At 45.9% G+C, this 25,229-nt stretch overlaps 1 protein-coding gene across 4 annotated transcripts in view; it reads right to left on the bottom strand.

Moving 5' to 3' along the window:
• Positions 1-25,229, bottom strand: part of ACSL6 (acyl-CoA synthetase long chain family member 6) — a 389,555-nt gene that overhangs the window by 258,058 nt on the left and 106,268 nt on the right. The window contains exon 1 of one of the 4 annotated variants that reach the window (XM_069199191.1): positions 12,727-12,862. The exons of 2 other annotated variants lie outside the window; for them this stretch is intronic. The gene's annotated coding sequence lies outside the window, so the exon portion shown is untranslated. Of the gene's footprint in view, positions 1-12,632; positions 12,651-12,726; positions 12,863-25,229 lie in introns of those variants that run through there. One more of the 4 variants, XM_069199193.1, reaches the window with a different exon arrangement.

Below are 25,229 nucleotides of genomic sequence, written 5' to 3'. Positions count from 1 at the left end.
CTCTTGGATGTTATATATTACTCGTCTCCTGATGAACTGTGCAACAGCTAAAAAGAATGTGGTCTGCCTAAAGAGTCTGCCTAAAGAATACAAAATGAAAAACATAGCCTAATCCACAGCCTGGCTGTCCTCCAGCTGGCCAACACTCAACCATGCGGTCATGGTTCCTCTCGTTTTTTTCTGTTGCACTTCTGTCTCTGCGTCCTAGACTTGGAGATAGTTTATACTGCCATTGTCTCCTGATATCATGATTGCTGTCCATTCATATACCCATGTCAATACATTTAGCATGGCACAGATTGTTGCTGTCATATTTACCCTGCCATAGAATTATGAGGCACATTTAACCTGGCACACTTTTTCTGACACCACAATTCTAATGTTACAATGTCCCTTTGATTCACTTCTCCTGACCACAGCAATTCTTACCACAGGACTTCGTCTGAGCTGATACATTGGTGACTCCTGTTTTTCATTGTTTAACAAAACAGTGTCTCTGACATACAGCCAATTTTTAAACTGGAGGCAAAAAATGTCTGGTTTAGGACAAAAAAAGGTCAATATTCTGACAAGTACAGGTCTCCCTTTGGATAATAAAGATATTGGTCACATTATTAATTGGTGCTGTTATATTATGAAGTACATTTTAGAAGTTATGGGCTCTTCTGGAGAACTGCCTCGAAAACGTTTTCAGAACAAACTTAGGACATTTTTGAAAGTGCACTGTCTTGCTATGTCTTCTAAGCAATAAATAGTTAAAGTTGGAAAGTTTCAGCAGGAGATCACAAATAAGAAAATAAAATCCAACGTAAACTGTAAATGCAGATTTTCAGAGTAATGATTGGACCACTGAATTTTGAAGTTGGTAATTTCCCCCTAATATACTTAATTTCTATTACAAGTTCATAATTTGCTGCTTCATTCGTACTCTACTGGTCCACAAGGTGGTATATTCTCTACCAATATAACGTTATCTGTGGATATGTTTTCTTGGGTGAGCCATGTGGAGTTCAAATGATATCAGAATCCTCTGGAAATAACATTATAATCAAACATGTGGTACTGTGCCTCTCCGCAGCCTGCATAGCCTGGGGTATCTATGCCATGCCCTGGCTACTGTGCCCTCAGTCTTTGGCTTTTCTGCCCAGCGAAGTGTGGCAAGTTCAGCCTGCAGCTAGAGAGGGTGGTCTTGGATCAGATCCAGAAAGAATACCCATCTAGGGGAGAACGATCAGTGCTGGTCAGTAACATGTTCTGTTTCTTTAGCAATTGCAGCATCTAAGGCACTCAGCTCCCTGACGCAGGCTATGTGGAACTGGAGAGACTCTGGGCCATGCCCGGGGTTCAGAAAGGCTATTCGGATTAATTCTGGTGCAGTGAGATTTATTTGACGATCTTCTTTAGCTTGCTCTTTGGGGTACCCGGCACTGCTCTTACATCAGGTAGCCTCAGCGGTCATGACTGCCTCAGCAGGAACAGAAATTAACCAGGACGAGAGAACTCTTATTCACTTTCTGTACTTTTCACTCCCTGCCCATGATCCACTCACACCATGGCGCCAAATAACAGGCTGGTGGCTAAGGACGTGCCAATGGATCAAAACGGTGTTGACATTTGGGGCCTGAATCACAAAGGTAAACTTTCATTTTTGTGTAATTTTACGACTGTTTGCTATTCACAAAGGGATTTACGAGTAGTATCTTTACGAGTGCGGAGTCTCAGCACATAAAACGATAGGTACTGAAAATACTACTGGTAAATTCCTTTGTGAATAGCAAACAACTGTAAACTTACACAAAAGAGTAAGCTTACCTATGTGAATCAGACCCTTGGTGTTTAAAGGGTGCATGATGACAGTCACACTACTCCCGGCATTTTGGTGTTTCGACGTTCATGTGCAATAGAGGTCCTGGCAGTGCTTAATTTGTGCTTGCTGATTCCGGTGCTGAGCACCGGCACTTATTTGTGAGGGCCGGGGCTTATTCTTATGCCTCAAGCATTTGCTGCGAGCAAAAGACACATATGTGAAAGACGGAAGAAGGAAAAACTAAAAAGGGTCATAAAGGGAGAAAGTAGAAAGTTGCAGGATGAGCTGAAGGTGCAGGGGTGGCCGTAAATGGATTGAAGAGGCCCGAGATGGCTTCAGGATTACGCTGCCTCAGTATTCAGTGCTGGCGGATTTAATTACAGCAGCCTCGTGTTTAAGAGAAGGGCTTTGAGCACCGGCACCTCTTAATTTACTAATTAAGCACTGGTCTGGTGTGAATGACTGGCCTCAGTGTAACCGGATTTTCTGCGCCACTATTCAGTTGGGAGTTCTCCTGACATCCCGGGGGGGGGGGGGGGGGCAGATATGTATAGCTTTTACACACCTCTGGACAGGCAGCGTGGGTAGACTTCGAGTACAGCTGTCTCTAGGGTGACCACCCGTCCGTAAATTTCACGGACTGTCCGTAATTTCGCCCTGCTGTCCGTTGTCCGTGATGAAAGCTTTAACGGACTGCATTTGTCCGTAATTTTAGCCTTTCACCTGGAGGCAGGGCGAAATTAGCGGCAGAGGAGTTTCCCCAGCTGGGCTGGAAGGCTGGAAGGCACGGGGTCTCCTGTGCTCTGAGGGAGGGAGGGGCAGACAGATAAGAAAAGGCCTTCTTGCCAGGGGGTCTCCTTCCCTAAAGACATGCAAATGTGGGCAACTGGTAAATCTGCAAATACAAAGGGGCTTGAAAACCTGCATTGACTTTACTAAAAGGAGTCACTTGAAGTTTTCTGGTGGCAAAGATATTTCTTTCAGAGAGGTATTGTAATGGTGTTCCAAGGTGAGCTTGGCAGTGTGTGGTTTTAATGGAGTGTTATACATTTTTTTATCACTAGGTATAAACTGTATATTATTCAAATCTGTATTTGAGAAGCACTTTTTTTTTATTTAACCGAAATGTATTTGCGCATTTTCTAGCAGCCTTTATTATGATGTAATTGTATTTTCCACAGTTCTTTCAGGTACCTCATAGTACTAACAAACATTGGCAAAGCCAATAGGTCTCATCTACGAAAGAGTTATTGGCTTTGCTAATGTGTTTTAGCTATAGCCATGTTATACACCAGAGAGCTGCTGTTCAGCATGGCTTAAAGCTAGTGGCATAGTGGTGTGGAGTGGAGTAGAGTAGCATAGGAGCAGTGGCGTAGAGCCCAGTGGTGCAAAGTACAGTGCAGTGGGGTACAGTGCAGTTGTTTAGAGTGTGTTAGCGTAGAGTGCAGTGGTTTAGAGTGCGGTGGCATGGGGTGGCATGGGACAGAGTAGAGTGGCATAGAGTGCAGTGGAGTAGAGTGGCATACAATAGAGTAGCAGAGAGAGCAGTAGTGTAGAGTGGTGCAGTGGCATAGATTGCAGAGTAGACTCACGTTGCAGGGAGTGCAGTGGTGTAGTGTAGAGTGGTGCAGAGTAGGGCAAAGTGCTGTAGAGTGGAGTGATGCAGAGTAGAGGGGCATAGAGTGCAGTGGCATAGAATGCAGTAGTACATAGTACATTGGTGTATAGTACGACGGTGGAGAGTGCAACACTGCAGAGTAGAGTGTCAGTGCAGTGATGTAGAGTGGAGTAGAGTGGCACAGAGCAGTGGCGTAGAGTACAGTGGTACAGAGTAGAGGGCAGTGGCGTACAGTGCAGTTGTTTAGAGTGCATTGGCGCAGAGTGCAGTGGCATAGAGTGGCATGGGGTAGAGTTACATAGAGTGCAGTGGAGTAGAGTGGCATACAATAGAGTAGCAGAGAGTGCAGTAATGCAGAGTGGTGCAGTGTCAGAGTGCAGAGTAGACTCATGTGGAATAGAGTGTAGTGGTGTAGAGTGGTGCAGAGTGGAGTATTGTAGAGTGGTGTAGAGTAGAGTATAGTGCCTAGAGTGCAGTGGCATAGAGTAGAGTGGTGTAGAGTGCAGAGTTGCAGAGTAGAGTGTCAGTGCAGTGGTGTAGAGTGGTACAGAGAACAGTGGTGCAGAGTAAAGGGCAGTGCAGTTTAGAGTACACTGGTGTAGAGTGCAGTTGCATAGAGTGGCATTGGGCAGAGTAGAGTGGCATAGAATGCAGTGGAATAGAGTATATTGGTGCAAAATGCAGTAGTACAGAGCAGAGTGGTGTAGAGTATAGTGGCGGCCAGAGCAGTGTTGCAGGGTGTCAGCTTGCAGTGGTGTAGAGTGCATTGAATTAGAGTGCAGTGGTCAGAGTGGTAGGGAGTACAGTGGCGTAGAATAGATTGTTTCAGAGTAGAGTGCAGTTGCATAGAGTGGAGAGGTGCAGGGTAGAGTGCAGTGGCATACAATGCAGTGGCACAGAGTGCAGTGGCATAAAGTAGATTATTTCACAGTAGAGTGAGGTGGCTTAGAGTGGAGAAGTGCAGGTTAGAGTGGAGTTGCATAAAGTGGCATAGAGTGTGATGGCATAGAGTAAAGTAGTGTAGAGTGCCGTGGCATAGAGTGCAGAGGTGCAGAGTAGATTAGAATGATGTACAGTGTATTGATGTAAAGTGCAGGGGCATAGAGTTGAGTGTTACAGAGTAAAGTGCATTAGCATAGAGTGTATTAGCTTAGAGAGCAGTGGTGTACAGTGCAGCGTTGCAGAGTGGCAGAGAGTGGAGTTGTGCGGATTAGATTGGTGTTGCCTAGACTGGAGTGGTATGGCGTGCAGACGAGCAGAGCGCAGTGGTGTAGAGAGGCGCAAAGTGCGGTGGCTTAGATTTGAGTAGTACAGAGTAGAGTAGAGAGGCATAGTGTGAAGTAGCATAGAGAGCAGTGGCATAATGTGGAGTGGTTCCGAATGGAGAAGAGAACAGTGGCATGGAGTGGCGTAAAGTGGAGTGATACAGAGTAGGATGCAGTGGTGTGGAGTGGTGCAGAGCAGAGTGGAGTGGAGCATGCATGGTGTGGCCATTACAGACAACACATTTTTGATTGAAATGACCATTACATTTGCACAGATATACAGTTTTTCAAATCAAACTATATTGTGCACAGACGATGATGTGTGGAAATTGCATCACCTAATGCAATGATTGGTTTTAATCATGTAAAGGTATTTGTTTCCAGCACAGTTCAGAATGAACAAAAATGTGCTTGATTTGTACTTCTAATTCTGATATATTCTGAAGTCTATTTAAATGTTGTCATGTGATAGAAAAAACTCTTTCCTAACCCCAGTATCCAGCAAGATTGTTGCATAAATCCTCTCACTTTGAAGTCAGAGAAAGGAAAGTAAACACTAAGGGCCTGATTCTAACTTTGGAGGACGGTGTTAAACCGTCCCAAAAGTGGCGGATATACCACCTACCGTATTATGAGTCCATTATATCCTATGGAACTCGTAATACGGTAGGTGGTATATCCGCCACTTTTGGGACGGTTTAACACCGTCCTCCAAAGTTAGAATCAGGCCCTAAGTTCCCACCGAAGACAGAGCCTGACATTTGACTTTGTTCTTTGAATGCACAGCAAATATGATAAGATAAGAACAAGATTTACAGGCCTGTTTACAGAAAGGGAGCACTCTGCAGGATACTGTAAATAAGGTTTTGGCAAGGGAAGGGACGAATTCAAGCTGCATAACCTAAAACAAATAAAGCCAGCAAATTGAAAGCAACAAATTGTGAGTTACAAACCACAAGGCCAATGGCAAGCAACGGGCAGAATGCATTCACAAGGAAGCACTATGAATTTACTTAAAGTGACAGCTGTGGGATACTTTGTGGGGAAAGTCCAGTATTTTAGTCCATATCTTGCAGAGGTTTGGCTACATCAATCACCCAGTTAGTATGACAAGAAGACCTGGAGTGGTTTCCATGTTGCAGGATAGGTCTGTACACCCATTCTATCAGTTTGCCACCATTTCCTATGGTACGGAGCTTCTGGCACACCTCTTGTAGGGTTAGTGCTAGGTAGCAGACATGAAATAGGGCATTTAATGATTATTTAAGGTGGTTGTAAGTAAGGAGTTGACGGTGTGAAGATGGTAGTCTGCCACAAGGGTTTGGAAATTTAGTAGCTCACTGTTCAGAAACAAAGTCCCCAATTTTAAGACACCTGCAACATGCCACTGATGGAGTTGCTTTGAGCACAGCCATCCTGTGCGAGTGGGAAGGCTTAGCAAAGGTAGTGCAGGAGCGTAGGGTTTCTTCGTGTCAGTGAGTTTACAGGTTCTGGCAAGGCAAGAGAAAGCCATGCATGATAACCCCGGATGGTGATCCATAGAATGGTCAGTAGGAAACGATGAGCAGTGCATTAAGCCTTCCTTAAAAGTCTTTTCTGGTAAACCCCATCTCATGCAGGGAGGTGGGCAGAAAGCCAGTGAGCCACCCATTGGACATCTGCAGCTGAATAAAAGCATTCTAAGTCCAGAAGATCTAATCCACCCGCAGTCACAGTTAGCTTTAGAGTGGAAAGAGCTCCCGATGGCGCCGCAGTGACCAAATCAGATGTGTGGCCTGTCTGAAGAAGGAATGAAGGACGAGCAGGGGAAGGTTTGCAAAATAATACTACCATTGGGGTAGCACACCATCTTCGCTAGTGCCACATGGCCTCTACAGAAAGCAGAAGAGAAGACCAAAAATTAAACTGGGCTTGGAGGGACCGTTCGCTCTGCCGAGATTTTCATCCTGGAAATCAGTGTAAGAATGGTAGATATTAATCACTAGGTATCAAAAGGTACCTGGTTCACAGTTCAATCTGAGATCTAATTGTGTATGAAGGCGAAAACAGTGCCATATCTTAAAGAAACACTAATTAAATTTTAAAATTTGTAAATTTTGAAGTGCAATTTACATCCCAAATATTTTGAAGATTCTATGTGTACTTGACACTTAGGGATAACCCAGATCTCTAGTTTGGCTTTTGCTCAATTTCAAAACCATATAAAGACATGGACTAAGCGGGCAATTGCCTTGCACAACCTTGCAAGGGGTCTGGCCCCAGCTCACCCTTCACAAGCACTAACAGCAAACCATTGCACCAGAAGAGTTTGCCAAGGTGGATGGGTGTTGATTGTTCAACCACTTGACAGTGCCCCTTCTGTTTCACTCCTGTGTGCAGACAACTCCCCAGGTACCCAATACCTTTAAATAGTCTTGGTGGACCCATCTTGTCTGATTTTAGGAATTGTCCCACCTTGTTCTTCTCTTCTTTATTTATCCAGTTGTTAGCAACAACCCTTTGAATTACTTGCCGTGGATCTCCCATTTGATCTCGATTTCATCCTACTCTTTTATTATCTTTGATTGGTAGTCCGGGTTCACATTTCTGAGATAAATGTAGAGTCCCAAACATTCACTCTAGTGCAGTGAGACTACAGACAAGTTATGGGTACATCACATCCTGTCATTAGGTGTGAGACTGTCACCCACACCATCTGCCCTGTCTCTTTAAAAGAAAATTAGGTTGAAAGTCCATGGGCGGTTGGGGTAAGCCAGATGTTTTTGTTCAATTTGTTTAAACTAGCATAAGGTTAATTACCTTAATGTTTCCCAAACTGTTTGCCAGGGGTTTTGAAATGTTCAGAAACATAATCAAAATGTTGCTGTTACTTTCTCTTCAGGAAAGATAGGGTAGATTTGGGTAGGGGGGATGGCCTTGCCGTGAAGGGCATTAATTTACTACTGAACAAGGACGTAATGTGACACCTGAATGTAGCACACGAGGAGGCAACCACAAAAGGTCCACAGTGAATAAATAGTGCTATGTTAAAAAAGAGTACATAAATGCACTGACAACATAGTGAGGCATGGCCTCTCTTGTGTGTGTCTCTAAAACTGACGTTTGTTCTTGAATTTTTGTCCTGAATTTTGACCCTTTGTCCTGAATTTTTGTCCTGAATTTTGACCCTTTGTCCTGAATTTTTTACAGTCCTGTCCAGAATTTGCCTCAATGCCAGGTGGTCACCCTAGCTGTCTCCCACGTGAAACGGGTCCCCGCCTGTGCTCTCGCTGGACTCCATGCAACATTAATGTATATCCGTGGTTCACCCCGCAGAATCGACCACGTGGATCCGTTGCAGCTCTGCAGAAATTTGCAAGCCAGAGCGCGGGAAATGCTGAAGCGGAGCCTGAATACATTATTCATACTGCTCTGCGTTGTAGTGAAAAATAGAAGCTGCATCAGCAGGAACAAGATAGAGAGGGGCCCCCCAGGGAATCAAGCAGTCACGTCAGTAATTGGCTGTGTCACGAAAGGAAGAGCAGCCCTGCGAGCATCAACCCGGCGTGGCCGAAAGAAGATGGCGCCCACCAGGGACGGCCCAACATAGACGCATTCCCACAGGCCATTGTGTCATTTCTAAATGCATTAAAAGCAGAGACAGCTAGGTGGGGGTGTGAGGTTCGTTCTGGCAAGCAGGGGCTTGGGAATCCTGACCCTGTGACTTGGGCGGATAACGCTGGGCCCTTCACGCGCTTTTTTAACGCTCTATGGGGCCAATATATCAATGGCGTTGCTGACAGGACGAAAATGAACGAAACTCAAACGGCGCACCACCCAAGCAAAACATTGTCTAATCTTTTATTCAGTCACAAGCTTTTAAGAAGAAAAAAAAACAAAAGAGCGAACCTGATGGGTGACTAAAATAATTGTTTCTGATCTGTCCAAAATTCGCAGCATCTCCTAGTAAAGCGTATACACCTTTGTTTCAAAAGATCATGTTTCGACATGCAGATATTTTATTTTTAGGCAGCACTCGCAGCTGAGTCTAATTAGGACTCTGGGGCTCGTGGGAAATAACTTATTCCCCGGGATCACACGAGTTGGTAAAGCCAGGGCGCCGTAATTAGAACTACGGTCTTTTGTTCACAATGGGCCTATACCCAGCTATCCGGGGACAGCCCTTTCCCTCAGTAGGTGGTATCGTCCAGAAGAACGGGTGGCCTCTTAAGGATCAAAGTGTTTCCCGGGAGCCCATCAACTCGTCTGAATTGCTGTATCAACATTTGCAATGCTTGGACAGCGACGAAGTGCCCGCTTCTTTGAGAACTGCTGAAATCGTCCGAGTAAGTGCAGCGCTGCTGCGGCGTGGGGGCCCCGCCCCAGAAGCAACACGAGAGTTTGCATAGAAGTGTGGATGCTGTAACATTATCCCAGTGCCAACAGGACAGGCTTGAGTGCTGGTTCTATTCAGCAACAGCAGTACAGACACGCTTGGAGGTGGCACTAGTCCTTCTCCGATGTGCCAGCGCTATCTTAGTGAGTTTTCTCTTGTGAAGGGCCAGTGCTGTCCCAATAACAGGATCACTGTCCTGTTGAGAGGTGCAAGTATCCCATTAGCTGTGGAAAGGTGTTGCCCAGGTGGGCAGAACTTCAACTGTTGCACTAATAACAGGAAGACATACCAAGAGGAGCAAGCACTGGCATTCACAAAAATACCACAGTCCTGCAGAGAAGTAGCAGTGATTTGCTGTTATGCTCCTTCTGAGGCACTCACGAGGAATAACTCCCCTGTTCATGAAAGATACATCATTATGATGTCAGGTCGCACAAATGTTGCACGGGAGAGAAGTTGATGTAGGCAGGGCCCTCCACCCGGTACAAGGACCTACTGGCTCACCCGCCCGATTCAACAGACTCTCACAGACCACATTCCGCACTCATATCCCACTCCTGCATCACCGATGAAGCAGGCTGTGCAGTGACATGAATGAGGCAAGGTGGATGGTTGGAGGTCAGGGTGACCTCAGACACATCTAATCTGCGGGCAGTTCTGTGGTGCCTGGTGCTCTTCAGGTGGACACGTGGTACAGGGCCTTCTGAACCAGGTAGTGAATGGGTCACTTACGCATGCACTGAATTTATTAATGATGATTACTGCAATGTGTTTATTAACTACCTTGTTATATATTAAGTTGTTGGGTGCTAGTGGGTGTTTATATAAGATATATTTATGTTATGTATTATTTACATTTATATTATATGTGTAGTTTATGCTTAGTGGAAATAATTTACATAAACTGTAGCAAGTTTAATAGTATCAAATATACTGCTCTAGTAGGTACAGTGGCTCGTTGTCGTGTAATTATGGGTCCTAGGATGTGCTGAAATATTGCACTGCTTGATAGTCGCTTGTAAATGGGTCTCTGCTAGCACTGAGCTTGCTTAGTGCTGTGATGCAAGTATCTGCCACATATTTAGAAGTGTCTCTTGAAAAACTGTTAAAAGACACAGTTCTTTAGAGCAGAAGTTGTAAATGTTTCCTTTCATATGTTTGCATCCATAGATGTCATGCTACTGCAAAAAATCTCCACCTTTTCTATTCCTGAAAATACTTAATGAAAAATTGACCTAGAATTAAACTTTTATTTTTCCCTGTTTTATTTACTTTGAATGCACCTCTGCTTGACTTCTACCTTCTGCATTCCTCTTCTGTATATAAGCTACTCTACATCTCATGCCTGCCTATTTTAAAGCTATTTTTAAATGAAAAATCATATCTATTTATTCCAACAAGTATTTGCTTCTCAAATAGCCCCTCTAATCATGACATCTAAGTAATTAATGCACAACAAAGAAAGTAGAATAAATGCATGGAAAATTCAGGGAATTGCTTCCTTTAGCATGCAAACAAATACCAATAAAACCAATGGACTTGGCCACTACCTTTGCGCTCCTAGGTAGCCCTCTAACTCGCCGTATAGTGTTTGAAAGCCTTGACAGGGGTAGTAAGCGCTATGTAAAAGCAAGTTCACTTTCAATTCAGTGTAACATAGGATCGTCCCATAACACTACTGTTCTCCTGAGAAGAGCAGTCCTATTCCGGTAGCCCGCTCGGAATTGCCAGTACTCTCGGGGTAGCAGATGAAGTATCCTGCTGAGAAGTATCGACACTGTCGCAGTAATTATGTCATCTTTCTGAAAAATATCAGCACTGTCCCAGCAATAATGTCCTTTCTCTGAGGTGTGGCAGCACTGTCCCAGCAATGATAATATCATCTGAGACGTGGTGGCACTGTCCCAACAACAATGTCCTTTCTGTGAGGTGTCGGAACTGTCCCAGCAATAATGTCCTTTCTCTGAGGTGTGGCAGCACTGTCCCAGCAATTATAATATCATCTGAGACGTGGTGGCTCTGTCCCAACAACAATGTCCTTTCTGTGAGGTGGCGGAACTGTCCCAGCAATAATATCCTTTCTCTGAGGCGTGGTGGCAATGTCCCCGCATATCTCTTTCTGAGACATGACACACTGTCCCAGCAATAATATCCTCTTTCTGAGGAGTTATGACACTGTCCCAGCAATGATAACGCCATCTTTCTGAAAAGTTTCAGCACTGCCCAGCAATGATAATATCCACTTTCTAAGACGTGGCGGCTCTGTCCCAACAATAATATCCTTTCTCTGAGGCGTCACTGTCCCAGCAAGGACAATGTCCTGTTTCTGGGAAGCGACGGCACTGTCCCAGTGAGATTATCGCAGTCCTGGTAGAAGAGCCAGTACTGTCAACCTACGAGTCATCAGTCCTGCTCGGGTGCATCAGTGCTATCCGCGGTAATGTTGGTGGAGTTTGATCAAAGAGCCATAACTGCCTAGAAGGAAGACGGTCCTGCAGAGCAGTGCCTGCCCCGCCCAGTGGCTGAAGTACGGCCCTGCCGAGAGGTGTCCGCGCCGTCCCTGCAACGGTAAGACGAGTTCCTGCAAGTGCTGTGCCGGTCCGGGCAGTACTGCGTTGCTGAGATGTGGTGGCGGCGTCCCCGCGCCAAGGACGCAGGGCCAACCCGGGAACAGCAGTGCAGTGTGACAGGAAAAGCCAGCGCTGTCTCAGGGAGACGGTCTCAGTCCTGCTGAGAAGTGCTCACACTACCTCAGTGAGAGTGGGTCAGTCCTGCAGAGAAGTGCTCACACTGTCCCAATGAGAGTGGGTCAGTCCTGCAGAGCAGTGCTCACACTGTCCCAATAAGAGTGGGCCAGTCCTGCAGAGAAGTGTTCATAGTGCCTCAGTGAGAGTGGGTCAGTCCTGCAGAGCAGTGCTCACACTGTCCCAATGAGAGTGGGTCAGTCCTGCTTAAAAGTGCTGACACTGTCCCAATGAGAGTGGGTCAGTCATGCTGAGAAGTGCTCACACTGTCCCAATGAGAGCGGGTCAGTCCTGCTGAGAAGTGTTCATAGTGCCTCAATGAGAGTGGGTCAGTCCTGCAGAGCAGTGCTCACACTGCCGCAGTGAGAGTGGGGCAGTCCTGCTGAGAAGTGTTCATAGTGCCTCAGTGAGTTGGTCGGACCTGCTTAGAAGTGCTCACACTGTCCCAATGAGAGTGGGTCAGTCCTGCTGAGAAGAGCTCACACTGTTCCAGCGTGAGTATTACAGTACTTCTGAGAGGTAGCGGTAGTGTCCTGTGATAGTGAGGTATAGATACTGCCCGTGATGCTGCTGCCGTCGGAACAGCACAATGTAACATAAAGTATCGTTGCATGGCGTAATGTAACCCCACACGCAATAATAATAACGTGGCATAACATATTTTCTACGTACGCCTCCCCAGTATTTTAGACTTTTCACTTTCTTCAGTAATCGTTTTCCACTTCTACAAGAAACAAAAGAAGCATAAACTGCCATGTTCCCAGCCCACCCACACAGCGTAAAATACGCAGTAGAAATAAACTGCGAATAAGTTTGAAACCACCTAGCCAGGACCGTACTCCGCGCGATGCTGAATTGTACTGTGCAAGAGGCGGGTCTTCTGCCTGGAGCAGGTGCGGGCGGAGGGGCTTCCATACCTGCTGCTGAGGGGGCGGGCTCCCTGTAGCGCTGCGAGGGTGTCGCCAGCTAGAGGCTCAACTCCATTTCTAATTCCAGCAGCAGAGCGCGTGGATCTCGGTTACTACTCCTGGAACATCCGACGACTGAGCTCGCAGCTCGTGGGCAACGGGGGGAGCTCAGGCGGCGCCGCGCGCACCCCCCCCCCCCTCCCCACCTGAGCGCATGCCCGGGGTCTCCCTGCCTCGCGCCGGGCCTTTTTGTCTGGAGTCCAGAGCTCATAGGCCGGTTCACACAAAGTCTGCCAGGAGGTGGGCACAAGAGGAGAAAGCTCGCCTCAGACGCCCACCCCCTCCTCCCCAACCAGAAAAGTGTCAATGGAAGCTAAATCTGCCTCATAGTGTTAAAAACAAGGCGTCTATCACGGTGTTACTGGTTTCAGATGCTACAGACCTGCAATTGCAGCTGGTGCACTGACCCCCTGACGCAAGGCAGCCACTACACCTTCACGGAGCTGGGAGAGTCACGGGACCGTTCACTCCATGAGACACGGACTAAGCGCCTCGACTACCCCGGGCAGGATTACGTTGAGTCACACATTCCTTTTGAGAAAAGGGTGCTTTTCTGACCAACAGCAAATGATTCTCACACTATGGCGACTTGGATTCGATATATTGTACGAATTAAACCAGTGACACGCAAGATGGTGATGATGTCGACTATTTGACTATACGTCAGAACATGGTCTATAAAATATCGCCTGACATAAGTACCATGTCCTAAATATGGTCTGCAAAAATATCGTCCCATTGGGTGTAGATGTCCGGTTAGTAACTCTGTTGGGGCGATATTTTTGTAAACGATCTTTAGGACATCAGGCGCCAGGACACCCTCTGGGATGAGTTGTGCCCTATACAAGTACACTCAACACAAGATTAATGTCAGATGATATTCTGCCAACAATATTCCGGTCTGGTCCACCCTTGGTTAGACAGAAGGGCTGTTGATTGAATGGCATATAACGAGGGGAATGGCATAAGTCCCTGCCAGTATGTGTGCAATAATGGCAGCTGCAGGTAGAAAGAGACAAGTGCACCATGTAAAAAGGAACAAGCATTGTCAATCCGTACATTTCAACCTAGGGTGTTAGGCCACAACCTTGCAGTCCACCCAAAATCCTGCTGGTTATGTGAGCTGCAGGAGAAAGTATACACAGGAAAGACAGCCCAACTGATGGTGTGGGTCCCTGCAGATAGAAGCCCTGGCAGAACAGGGCACAATGGAATAAGCAGTGAAAACAAAAGAGGGCCCCCAGCCGTCTCTGCAGTAACTAGACTTGAAGGCACATCTGTTCTATTTGTCCAGACCTATGTGTGCAGCCTGCACATAGATGTTAGGAATCAGACAGCCTAGATCAACAGAGAAAGAAATGTGATGTACTCTCTTAAGCTCTCTGAAAAGGTGAACTCCTACTGTATTCAACATTTGGAGAAAGTTAATTATTATTTCCTCAACAGCTCCATCAAGTTGCAGAATTAATTGTTAAAAAGATACTACTGAATTGGATATGCCATGGGAGTCACATACAGATTACAAGCATTTGCAATACAATATCAGGGCTATTGACGCTGTAAATGACAATGTCTTTCACCCATGTGTTTTGGTTTGGAGTGGATGTATGTGGTTTAGAATGGAATTATGTGGGTTGAATTGGAATAGTTAGTTGTAGAATTGTGAGGAATGGAATTGTGTGGTGTGTAGTGTATTTGTGTAGTGGAATTTTTGTGGCATGGTGAATAAATAGGGGTGAGAGCTGCATTGATTTGGGATCTTTAATACAATAACTAAATAATCAAAATTTGCTTGAGACAGTTATTGTGTCTCGATGTTCTTTTTACAACTGTCCATGCAATTTGTTTGATTTAAATGCCAGGTAGAGAAGAGTTTCAAGTTGGGTAGCTGATACTGGATCATCCTGATTGCTTTCACCCCTCACTATGATGAAGAAAGATCCATCAAAGGACCATCGCCTCTGAGGTGGAGTGAATGGAAAAATACGTTTCTTAACAAATGGGCCCAGTGCAGTCAGTGGGGAAAACGTAAACGTTTCTGCTGCATTATACTTAATTCAGAACCAGGCAGCACCACACAATGGTGAAACGGAGGGGGACAGGGCGCTGGAGCCAGGCAGAGTTAGACAGACTTGTGCCACAGTGAGATAAAACCTACGCTTTCGTCCATATGAACTCTTTCCTGTTACAAACTTATAAGGGCGGCAGAATGGACTCTCCACGATAAAGACACAAAATGGCTAAATGCAGATTCAAAGTTGTTTTTTTTTTTAAACAGCACATTCGAAGGAACACTTTAAAATGTTTATGCAAGGTTTCACTAAACGTTACACTGTATAAAAAAAAAGAGAAAAGTCGAATTTGGTGCGGAAAGATCACGCATGTTCATTACACCTAGCTAACTGCTGTAACTGGGATTTGAGCAGGCACAGGATCTTACTGGAAATAAAAAGAGGACTAAATGTCAATTGCACCTCTAAATCCTATAAACATATCTGCCTTCACCTCGCAATAACTTGTGTACTGTTACAAGTTCACACTATATAAAACTGCAAAAAAAAAAAATGTGAACGGGAGGGAAAGTGTGTAAACACCAGTTAACTTGACGACTGCAGATAGACGCATGCACTTATTTGTGTTATTTACAATGATCGCAACATTTCTTTAAAACGGACTAAATCACTGTAAATGTGCAGCTTCAGCATCACAAATGACATAGCTTTAATCATATAAAAATAGGGCAACTCTCCTTCACCTCCTTTGTCCTCTTTTATGTACACAGTTTCCATGTGCTGTGGAATAATGTGTCCTGTTTTCCTTAGGGATCACACACCTTGGCATTTTTGCTGCTCATCCATTCGGCATCCCGGGATGCACACCACGCTGGTAGTTCAGCCCATCTGCCGGGGACTCTGTTTGTTGTAGCCCCTATGCTTCCACGGAGGCATGGAATTGCGGGGCAGTTCAAACTGTTTTTTTTTTAAAATTTTAGTCCTCATACACCTCCAAGAGTTTGTCCCGCTTTCCAGCCACAGGCTTTCCACTCTCCCTGCAGTTCAAACTGTTGAAGGAGCGGGCTTTGGCTCTGCTGCTGCAAAGAACTTGGTAAACGCACGCAGCCTTGAACTCTGGGCCCTGGTCCGTGTGCGGCTGGGTGGATGCCTTCCAGAGCAATGGTGATGTCTCTTCTGGTGCAGCTGCCTGGCAATTTTGAGGCGGGTGGGGCATTTTTTGTAATCTTAACCAATAACCTCAAGGGGAAAGGAAGCAGGCAAAAACCTTTATATGAAGATTTTATCCTGTCAATCAGTTTTAAACCAGGTCTATCAGTACTCATTTGCTTTTTAAAGCATGTTGAAGTTGGTTAGCAATCAATGTTAAAGTTAAATTCTTGTACAGATGGATGCATTCATAACAGTAATTAAAAATAAATAAATAATTGTAGTGTGCTCACAACGACCACTTCCAATAAAAGCACAGAAGATTAATGTATGGACAGACGTACTGCTTGTCTCTATCATGACTGCCAATCAGGACAACCCAGCCAGCTGGGAGGACTGATATGCATAGTGCACTAAAGCATCACCTGTGCAATTCATACTACATAGTTGGTTTCAGGACGCTTATGAGAATCCATATTGTATCATGGCATACATGAGGGCTTTGCACTATGTATTCAAAGTGGAAGACAGAACCCAGAATTTTACAGGGAGCTGCTAGGCATGAAGGTACAGATGTAAAGAGCGTATTTTGTAAAACTTGACCATAAAATTATAATGCCAAATTGAAGCCTGTCAAGTGTGTCACAAAAAAGAAGAACAAGTTACTTATCTTTGGTAACATTTTTTTCTGGTGGATACAGTATCTACCTGTGGATTCCTCACCTTTTGAATACTCCCAATGCGCCAGCGTTAGATGGAATTTTTTTCTTTCTAGCCCTCCACTTCGACAAGGACGTCACAATGAAATGGCTCTGCATGTGACTCTGACATCATTGGAGCCATAAGGAGCCCTTGCCGGCATGCTGACGTAAATTTCACCCCCTTTTTTACTGTGCCTTCGAGGCAAATGGGTGAACACCAACATCACAAGCACAACATGTGCTAACTCAATGCAAGAATTTATATATATATAAACATACATTCTGTATATAGAACTGGCCAGAAAAATATATATATACAATATATAAAAAACAATTTCATTATTGGCATAACCAGACAGGCAACGTGGAGGTGGGTGGGACAGTGATAAATCCACAGGTAGATGGTGTATCCACTAGAAAAAGTGCTACTGAAGGTAAGTAACGTGTTCTTCTGATGGATATATCTACCTGTGGATTCCTCACTTTTTGAATAGTGTCCCAAAGCAGTTCTGCATTTGGAGGTGGGGGGGCCTGTCTGGCTGTACCAAGAAATCCTGCAGCACTGAGCAGGCAAAATGGCCAACCCTCCTCACTTCTGAGTCCAAGCAGTAATGCTTCGTGAACGTGTGCAGGGAAGCCCACGCTGCTGCTGTGCAAATATCTACAACAAGTACACCTCTAGCCAAAGCCAAAGAAGTAGACTTAGCACTGGTAGAATGAGCTCTAATGCCCTTGGGGTGGTCCTTCTTTGCCAGTGCATAACATATCTTAATGCAAAGAATGACCCACCTTGATAGTGTTCTTTTGTGGACAGCTTTGCACTTCCTCTTGCCCACGTAGCCAGCGAAGAACTGATCATCTGTCCGAAACTCTCCTGTCCTGTCCATGTAGAAGCTCAACACTCTCTTTGGATCCAGGAGGTGCAGCCTTTCCTCCTCCTTAGAGGGATGGGGAGGAGGGTAAAAGGATAGAAGGGTGACGGATTGCCCTAAATGAAAAGGAGTCACTATCTATGGTAGGAAAACCACCCTGTTCTCAAAACCACCTTGTTAGCATGGAAACTGGTAAACAGGGGTTTTACACTTAGAGCTTGCAGCTCACTAACGCGCCTAACCAACATGATTGCTATGAGAAAAACAGTTTTAAATGTAAGAAGCCTCGATGGGCAACTATGCAATGGTTCAAACGGTGTACCCGTCAGGTACAACAAAACTAAATTCAAATCCCACTGAGGCACTATGAACGGAGTCGGAACCCTATTAGTCAAACCCTTAAGAAACCTTAAAACTAAAGAGGGTTGGTCAGGTAAACAAATAAATGCAGACAGATAGCCCTTCACTGTCTCAACTGCACAACCTTGTTGTGCCAAGGAAAAAGAAAACTGTAAAACATTGGACAAATGGGCCTTTAAGGGATCAACATGCCTTTCCTCACACCATTTAACAAACTTGGCCCATCTACCAGCATAGACAGTTTTGGTGCAGTGTCCCTGGCCGATAATATAACATCTACCAATTCTGGGGAAAGAGAAAAGTAATTCAGATAGCCCCTTTAAATCTCCAGGCATGTAGGTACAGACTCTGGAGGTGGGGGTGTAGAACCTGCCCCTTTGACTACGAGAGGAGGTCTGCCCTGTGAGGGAGATGGAGCAGAGGGCGCAGGGAAAGGCAAAGGAGGGAGGTATGTGTACCACACCCTTCTTGGCCAATGTGGGGTTATTAATATGACTGGGACCCGGTCTTGGCTTATCTTCCTCAGAACTCGAGGTATCAAGGGTATGGGAGGAAACGCATAAAGCAACCATTGTTCCAGCTCAACTGAAATGCGTCACCCAGTGCTTCCTGCATCGGAAAGTGGAGGCGGCTGAAAGACGGGCAGTGCACATTCTTGCGAGTGGCAAACATGTCCATCTGAGGCGTCCCTCAGAACTGGAAGTCATCGAGTCACCACTTGTGATCGTCTGAAAAGTGCCAGCTGAGACTGTCCACATGTACGTTGAGAACTCCGGCCAAATGGTTTGCTACAATGCAAATCAGATGTTGCACAGCCTATCTGCAGAGAAGATATGACCCTACACCTCTGTTTATTCATGTACCACATTGCAGTAGTGTTGTCTGTCAGGACTTGAACCGACTGACCATGAATGGAAGGGAGGAAGGCCTTGAGATCCAGACATATTGCCTGTAACTCCAACAGATTGATGTGAAACATATATTCTTCTGGAGACCAAAGTCTCTTGATCTCCAGAACATCCAGATGTGCAGTAGAAGCATCTGTTATTACTGTGATCACCGGAGATGGTGGTCAAAACAGCTTCCCTTATGAAAGACTGGGGTCCAAACTCCACCACTGAAGAACCACTAAAGTGTCCTCGGAGAGTCTTATTGACTCCTTGAGATCTCGGTTGTGTTGAAACCACCGTTTGGGGAGGCACCACTGGAGAGCCCTCAAGTGCTAAGGTGTGTGGGTGACCAACAGAATACAGGAAGTGAACAGATCGAGCAGGCATAGGACCTTTAGTACTGTAATTACTGCTCCATTCTGAAACATTGGAATCATAGCCTGAATGTCCTGAATCCTCTGAGGATGAGGGTAGGCATAATTCAATGTTGATCCAGGACTTCCCCCTATGAACAGGAGGTGCTGAGAAGGCTACATGTGAGATCTGGGCACGTTTAACGAAAAGTCCAGGTTGAACAACAACTGGGTTGTTACCTGCAAATGATGCAGCACCAACTCTGGAGACTTGGCTTTGATCAACTAATCATACAGGTAAGGAAATACCAATATTCCTCTCCTTCTGAGCTGCACTGCAATAACTGCCATAATCTTTGTGAAGATTTGAGGTGTGGAAATAAGACCAAAATAAAGGATAGCAAACTGGTAGTGCTGTGTTCCTACCATTAATCCTTCCTATGTAACTGTCGAATAAGATTGTGAACATATGCATCCTGCAAGTCGATAGACACCAACCAGTCTTCCTTGTCCAGCGCAAGAAGCACCTGAGCTAGGGTTAGCATCTTGAATTTTCCCTGTTTGAGGAACCAAATCAAAATCCTCAGGTCCAGGATGGGTTGCAGACGACCATCCTTCTTGGGGATCAGCTAATATCTTTAATAACATTTCTGACCCTTTTCCTGGTTCAGAACAAACTCCACTGCACCCTTTAAAAGCATATTTTGTATCTCCAGTTGAAGCAACAGCAAATGATCTTCTGAACAAAAAGAATGCTGGGGAGAAAAAGGAGTGGGGGAAATTCCCAAACAGAATTGCATACCCATTTCCTACAATGCTTAACACCCAAGAGTCTGATATTATTGATTTCCACTCTTGGAGAAAATGAAGTAACCTCCCCCCACAGGCAACACATGCTGCTGAAAGGGAAGATAACTAGGGCTGCTTTCCTGAAAGGTTCCCAGCAGAGGATGAAGAGGAGGAGGAAGGCTGCTGAGCGACAGCACCTTGCCTAACTCTCCCCCAACCTCTTTATGACCTATCGAGGGGGGTGGCAGACTGCTGACCCTGGAACTGCTGCCTCCCACAAAAGGAGGAGCTGTGGCCAAACCCCTTAAAACTACGGAAAGATCTCTAGGTCAAGGAGAGTGGCTGAAGACCTAAAGACTTAGCTGTGTCCTTGCTCTCCTTGAACCTTTAGAGCACTGAGTCAGCCTTCTCACATAACAATCTGGACCTGTCAACCAGGAGATCCATCAAGGTGGACTGTACATCAGGGAAGAACTCCAATACATGCCATGCATGTCTTCTCCTAGCCACTGATGTACCCATGGCTCTGGCAACAGAGTCTGCAGTGTCCAGACCTGAGCGGCTGACCTGCTTAGCCAATGCCTGACTATCCTGCAGCAGCTCCTTAAAATGTTCCTGCACATCTTTTTGCAGTTTGGGAATCACCTCCTTAGCTGAGCCCAGTGCATGGATATATCTCCCCTATACACATGTAGCATGAACCGATTTCAAAGCCATGCTACATGATGAAATTACTTTTTTAGCAGACTGTTCCATTTGTTTCGATTCCCTATATGCAGGAGTCGTAGGGAAGGAATCAGGAGCTGCTTTTGAAGAACAAGAAGCCTGGACTACCAGACTGTAAGGTGTCAGTTGCTGACTAAGGTATTTCGGACCACCTGGCGCAGCTCTATACCTTCTGGCAATTACTTTGGAAACAGCTGGAATAAATTCAGGTTTCCGTCATGGATCCAGAACTGGCTTCGACAAAGCCTTGTTAAATGGCAGCAAACGTTACGATGTAGCAGACGAGGAGTGGAACCCTCGGTCAGGATATTGGACTTCAATTCCGATGTGGGTAATGGCAATTCCAAAAGGTCGACAGCCCTCCTGATCACACCATAAGTAGCAACTTCCAGAGGTGGAATACCCTCAGGTGACAATAACTCCCACTCAGGAGAAGTGTCCAATCCGCTTGCCACCTCAATACACCCAAGGCCATGAGAAAATAAAGGGATTCCTCCTTCCTCTTAATCTTGTTGCCCCCCATGACCTCAAGCCCTCTCTTCTAGATCTTATTCTAGACTGCAATTGTGGCATTGATAAAGAGTGCACCAACATCGTGGATGCTTGTTGCGTCGCCGGCAAAGCTGGTGCCAGGATTTTACTCCCGGAAGGAGCTGAATGAATGGATGCCAGACAAGTAGTATCTGACGTCCGTATCGGAGCCGGCTGCGCCATCATGCCTCAACATGATAGAGCTGTGGGTAAAAAAGGCATAATGGGAGCCTGTTTATACGGCACAGTGAATCCAGATTAACCCACTCGGTGCCGCGGGCGAGCTGGTCTCGTCCTGGCACACGATTCCCGAATGCCTGGGATGAGGCCAGCTCGTCCTGCACCCGGCCCGTGGGGGGAGCACTTGCACTCTCACATTGGGCATCCCTCCCTCACCCCCAAGTCGGGGATGGAAGGGGAATCACATCCCCTTCCACCCGACCCTCCTCATCCCCCCAGTGATGTCTGATGACATCAAACCTCATCAGAGGTCACCTTGGATCACGCTGAAAGCATGCTTCCAGCACGATCCCGGAAGAGACGTGCAAAATCATTTCACTTCTGACCGAGAGGTGGGGCGGGAGGGACATGAAAGAAAAGACCTTTCCTTTCCTTTCATCTCTCTTGAAGCATTTCTGCTGCCCGATTATGATGCGATCGGGCAACAGAAATGTCCACTAGACACCAGGGATTAAAAAAAATATTTTCAATAAAGGGAGCGGCCCCTTGGGCAAGGGTCACTCCCTAGGGGGCCATATTATTTTTAGGCCTTTCTGCCCCCCTTGGGGCAGAGAAACCTTAGACACCAGGGATACATTTTTTTTTGTTTGTTTGTGGGGAGCGACCCCTTAGGCAAGGGTCACTCCCCGGGTGGGCAAATTATTTTTAGGGCACTTCTGCCCCAAGAGGGGGCAGAAACCACTAGACACCAAGGAATTTTTATTGTTTTTATACTTACGCATAAGGGGAGCGGCCCCTTGGGCAAGGGCCGCTCCCCGGGGGGCCAAATTATTTTGAGGCCATTTCTGTCCCCCCTGGGTGCAGATTGGCCTAATATAATTATGCCGACCTGCCCCCGGAGGGGAGGTGAGGGGGGGGGGGGGGGCAGAAAACCCCTAGACACCAGGGATACATTTTTTTTTTTAATATGTGGGGAGCGACCCCTTAGGCAAAGGTCGCTCCCCGGGGGGGGGGGGGAATTATTTTTAGGCAATTTCTGCCCCCCCCCGGGGGGGACAGAAGCCCCTAGACACCAGGGATATATATATATATTTTATTTACTTTATGTTTTTATGTATGGGGAGCGACCCCTTAGGCAAAGGTCGCTCCCCACGGGGCAAATTGTATTAAGGCCATTTCTGCCCACCTTGGGGGCAGAAACCACTAGAGGCCAGGGATTGGTGTGTGTATGTGTGTTTTGTTTGGGGGGAGCAGCCCCTTGGGCAAGGGTCGTTCCCCATGGGGGCACATTACTGTTGGCCATATCTGCTTGGGAGCAGATCAGCCTATTTTTGGAAGGCCCATCTGCCCCCCAGGGGGGCAGAAAGCCCACCAGAGACCAGGGAAGATTTGTTTTTCAAAATAAGAGGGTGCAGGTATGGCCATACCACCACCCCAAATAAATGGGGCCAAAGCTGTTCTGCCCACCATTGGGCACATTGGGCAATTACCCCCGATCCACATCCTGGGGGGGGGGGCTGGGGTGAGGAGCAGAAAGTCTATTTGTTGCCAAGGAATTGAAAAAACAAAGAATTGTGGGGTAGTGTCTAACAACCAGTATGGGCCTGGTTATGCCCCTACCCCAACTGAAGGGGGTAACAGTCTTTCAGCTCTCCCCCGCACACTAAAACATCTTATCCCACGGCAAGCAAAAGGACATTCGATTAATTTGTGTTTTAGTTTTACATTTGGGCCATGAGAGCTTGGTAACTCTCAATATCGTCCCACTTGGAATGGTGAGGGCTGCACTTTTTTTTTACTTCGGGACGCTGCCATGTAGAAAAATCCACAAGTCCTAGACACATCTGAAAACTAAACATCTTGTTGATTCCAGGGTGGTGTGCTTCACATGCACCCGCACCATTTTCTTTCCCACAATGCCCTACAAACCTCCAACTTTGCTGGAAATCACACATTTTCCCCACATTTTTGTGATGGAACCTTCCGGAATCCACAAAATTCCTACCACCCAACATTGTCTCATCTATACCGATAAAAATTCTGCTGCACTGGTCAACCTAAAAATTGTTTTTTTGCAAACTGCCCTTTTGGACCCACTTTGGTTCCCCCTCAATTTTGACACGTTTCTGGCTTTTCCCTGTCACAGGCACTTGGCCCACCTACACAAGTGAGGTATCATTTTTACAGAGACTGAGGGGAACAGTGGGTGGTAGGAAATGTGTCCCGGTGCAGTGATCCCACGCACAAAGGTGGGAAAAACGTGATTTTTTTGCAGCTAAATTTGAGGTTTGCTGAGGATTCAGGGTAAGAAAAGATTGGGGGATCCACGCAAGTCACACCTCCCTGGGCTCCATCAGGTGTCTAGTTTTCAGACATGTCTGGGTTTGGTAGGTTTCCCTAGATGGATGCTGAGCCCAGGATCAAAAACGCAGGTGCCCCCCACAAAAACAGGTAGTTTTGTATTTGATAATTTTGATGTGTCCAGTTAGCGTTTATGGGTATTTCCTGTCACGAGCACTAGGCCTACCCACACAATTGAGGTACCATTTTCATCAGGAGACTTGGGGGAACGCTGGGTGGAAGGAAATTCGTGGCTCCTCTCAGATTTCAGAACTTTCTGTCACCAAAATGTGAGGAATAAGTATTTTTTTGGGCCAAATTTTTAAGTTTGCAAAGGATTCTGGGTAACAGAACCTGGTGAGAGCCCCACAAGTCACCCCATCTTGGATTCCACTAGGTGTCTAGTTTTCAAAAATGTGCAGGTTTCCCTTGGTGCCAGCTGAGCTAGAGGCCAAAATTCACAGCTAGGCTCTTTGCAAAAAACAGCTATTTTCTTTGGGAAAATGTGATGTGTCCACGTTGTGTTTTGGGGCATTTCTTGTCATTGGCGCTAGGCCTACCCACACAAGTGAGGTACCATTTTTATTGGGAGACTTAGAGGAACACTGGGTGGAAGGAAATTTGTGGCTCTTCTCAGATTCCAGAACTTTCTGTCACCGAAAAGTGAGGAAAAAGTGTTTTTTTGGCCACATTTTGAGGTTTGCAAATAATTCTGGGTAACAGAACCTGGTGAGAGCCCCATAAGTCACCCCATCTTGGATTCCCCCAGGTGTCTAGTTTTAAAAAATGCTCAGGTTTCGGAGGTTTTCCGAGGTGCCAGCTGAGCTTGAGGCGAAAATCTACAGCTAGGCACTTTGCAAAAAACAAACCAGATTTCAATGTAAAATTGCGTTTCCTTCGCGAGCATTAGGCCTACCCCAAAGTGAGGTACCATTTTTATCGGGAGACTTGGGGGAACTCAGAATAGCAAAACAAGTGTTATTGCTCCTTGTCTGTCTCGACATATTTCCTTCGAAATGTAAGACAGTGTGTAAAAAAGACATCTATTTGAAACATGCCCTGTAATTCACATGCTAGTATGGGCACCCCGGAATTCAGAGATGTGCAAATAACCACTGCTCCTATCTTCTCCCTCATCTTGTGCCCATTTTGGTAATACAAAGGTTTTCTTGATACCTATTTTTCACTCTTTATATTTCAGCAAATGAATTGCTGTATACCCGGTATAGAATGAAAACCCATTGCAAGGTGCAGCTCAATTATTGGCTCTGGGTACCTAGGGTTCTTGATGAACCTATAAGCCCTATATATCCCCACAACCAGAAGAGTCCAGCAGAAGTAACACTATATTGCTTTAAAAAATCTGACATCGCAGGAAAAAGAGTGAAACGTGGAGAAAAATGGCTGTTTTCTTTACCTCAGTTTCAATATTTTTTCATTTCAGCTGTTATTTTCTGTAGGAAACCCTTGTAGGAGCTACACAAATTACCCCTAGCTGAATTCAGAATTTGAACTACTTTTCAGAAATGTTTAGCTTTCCGGGATCCAG

Source organism: Pleurodeles waltl, chromosome 7, assembly GCF_031143425.1.
Source record: "Pleurodeles waltl isolate 20211129_DDA chromosome 7, aPleWal1.hap1.20221129, whole genome shotgun sequence".
NCBI lineage: Eukaryota > Metazoa > Chordata > Amphibia > Caudata > Salamandridae > Pleurodeles > Pleurodeles waltl.
The sequence above is the reverse complement of the archived record's forward strand: the minus strand, read 5'-3'. Positions and strand labels throughout refer to the sequence as shown.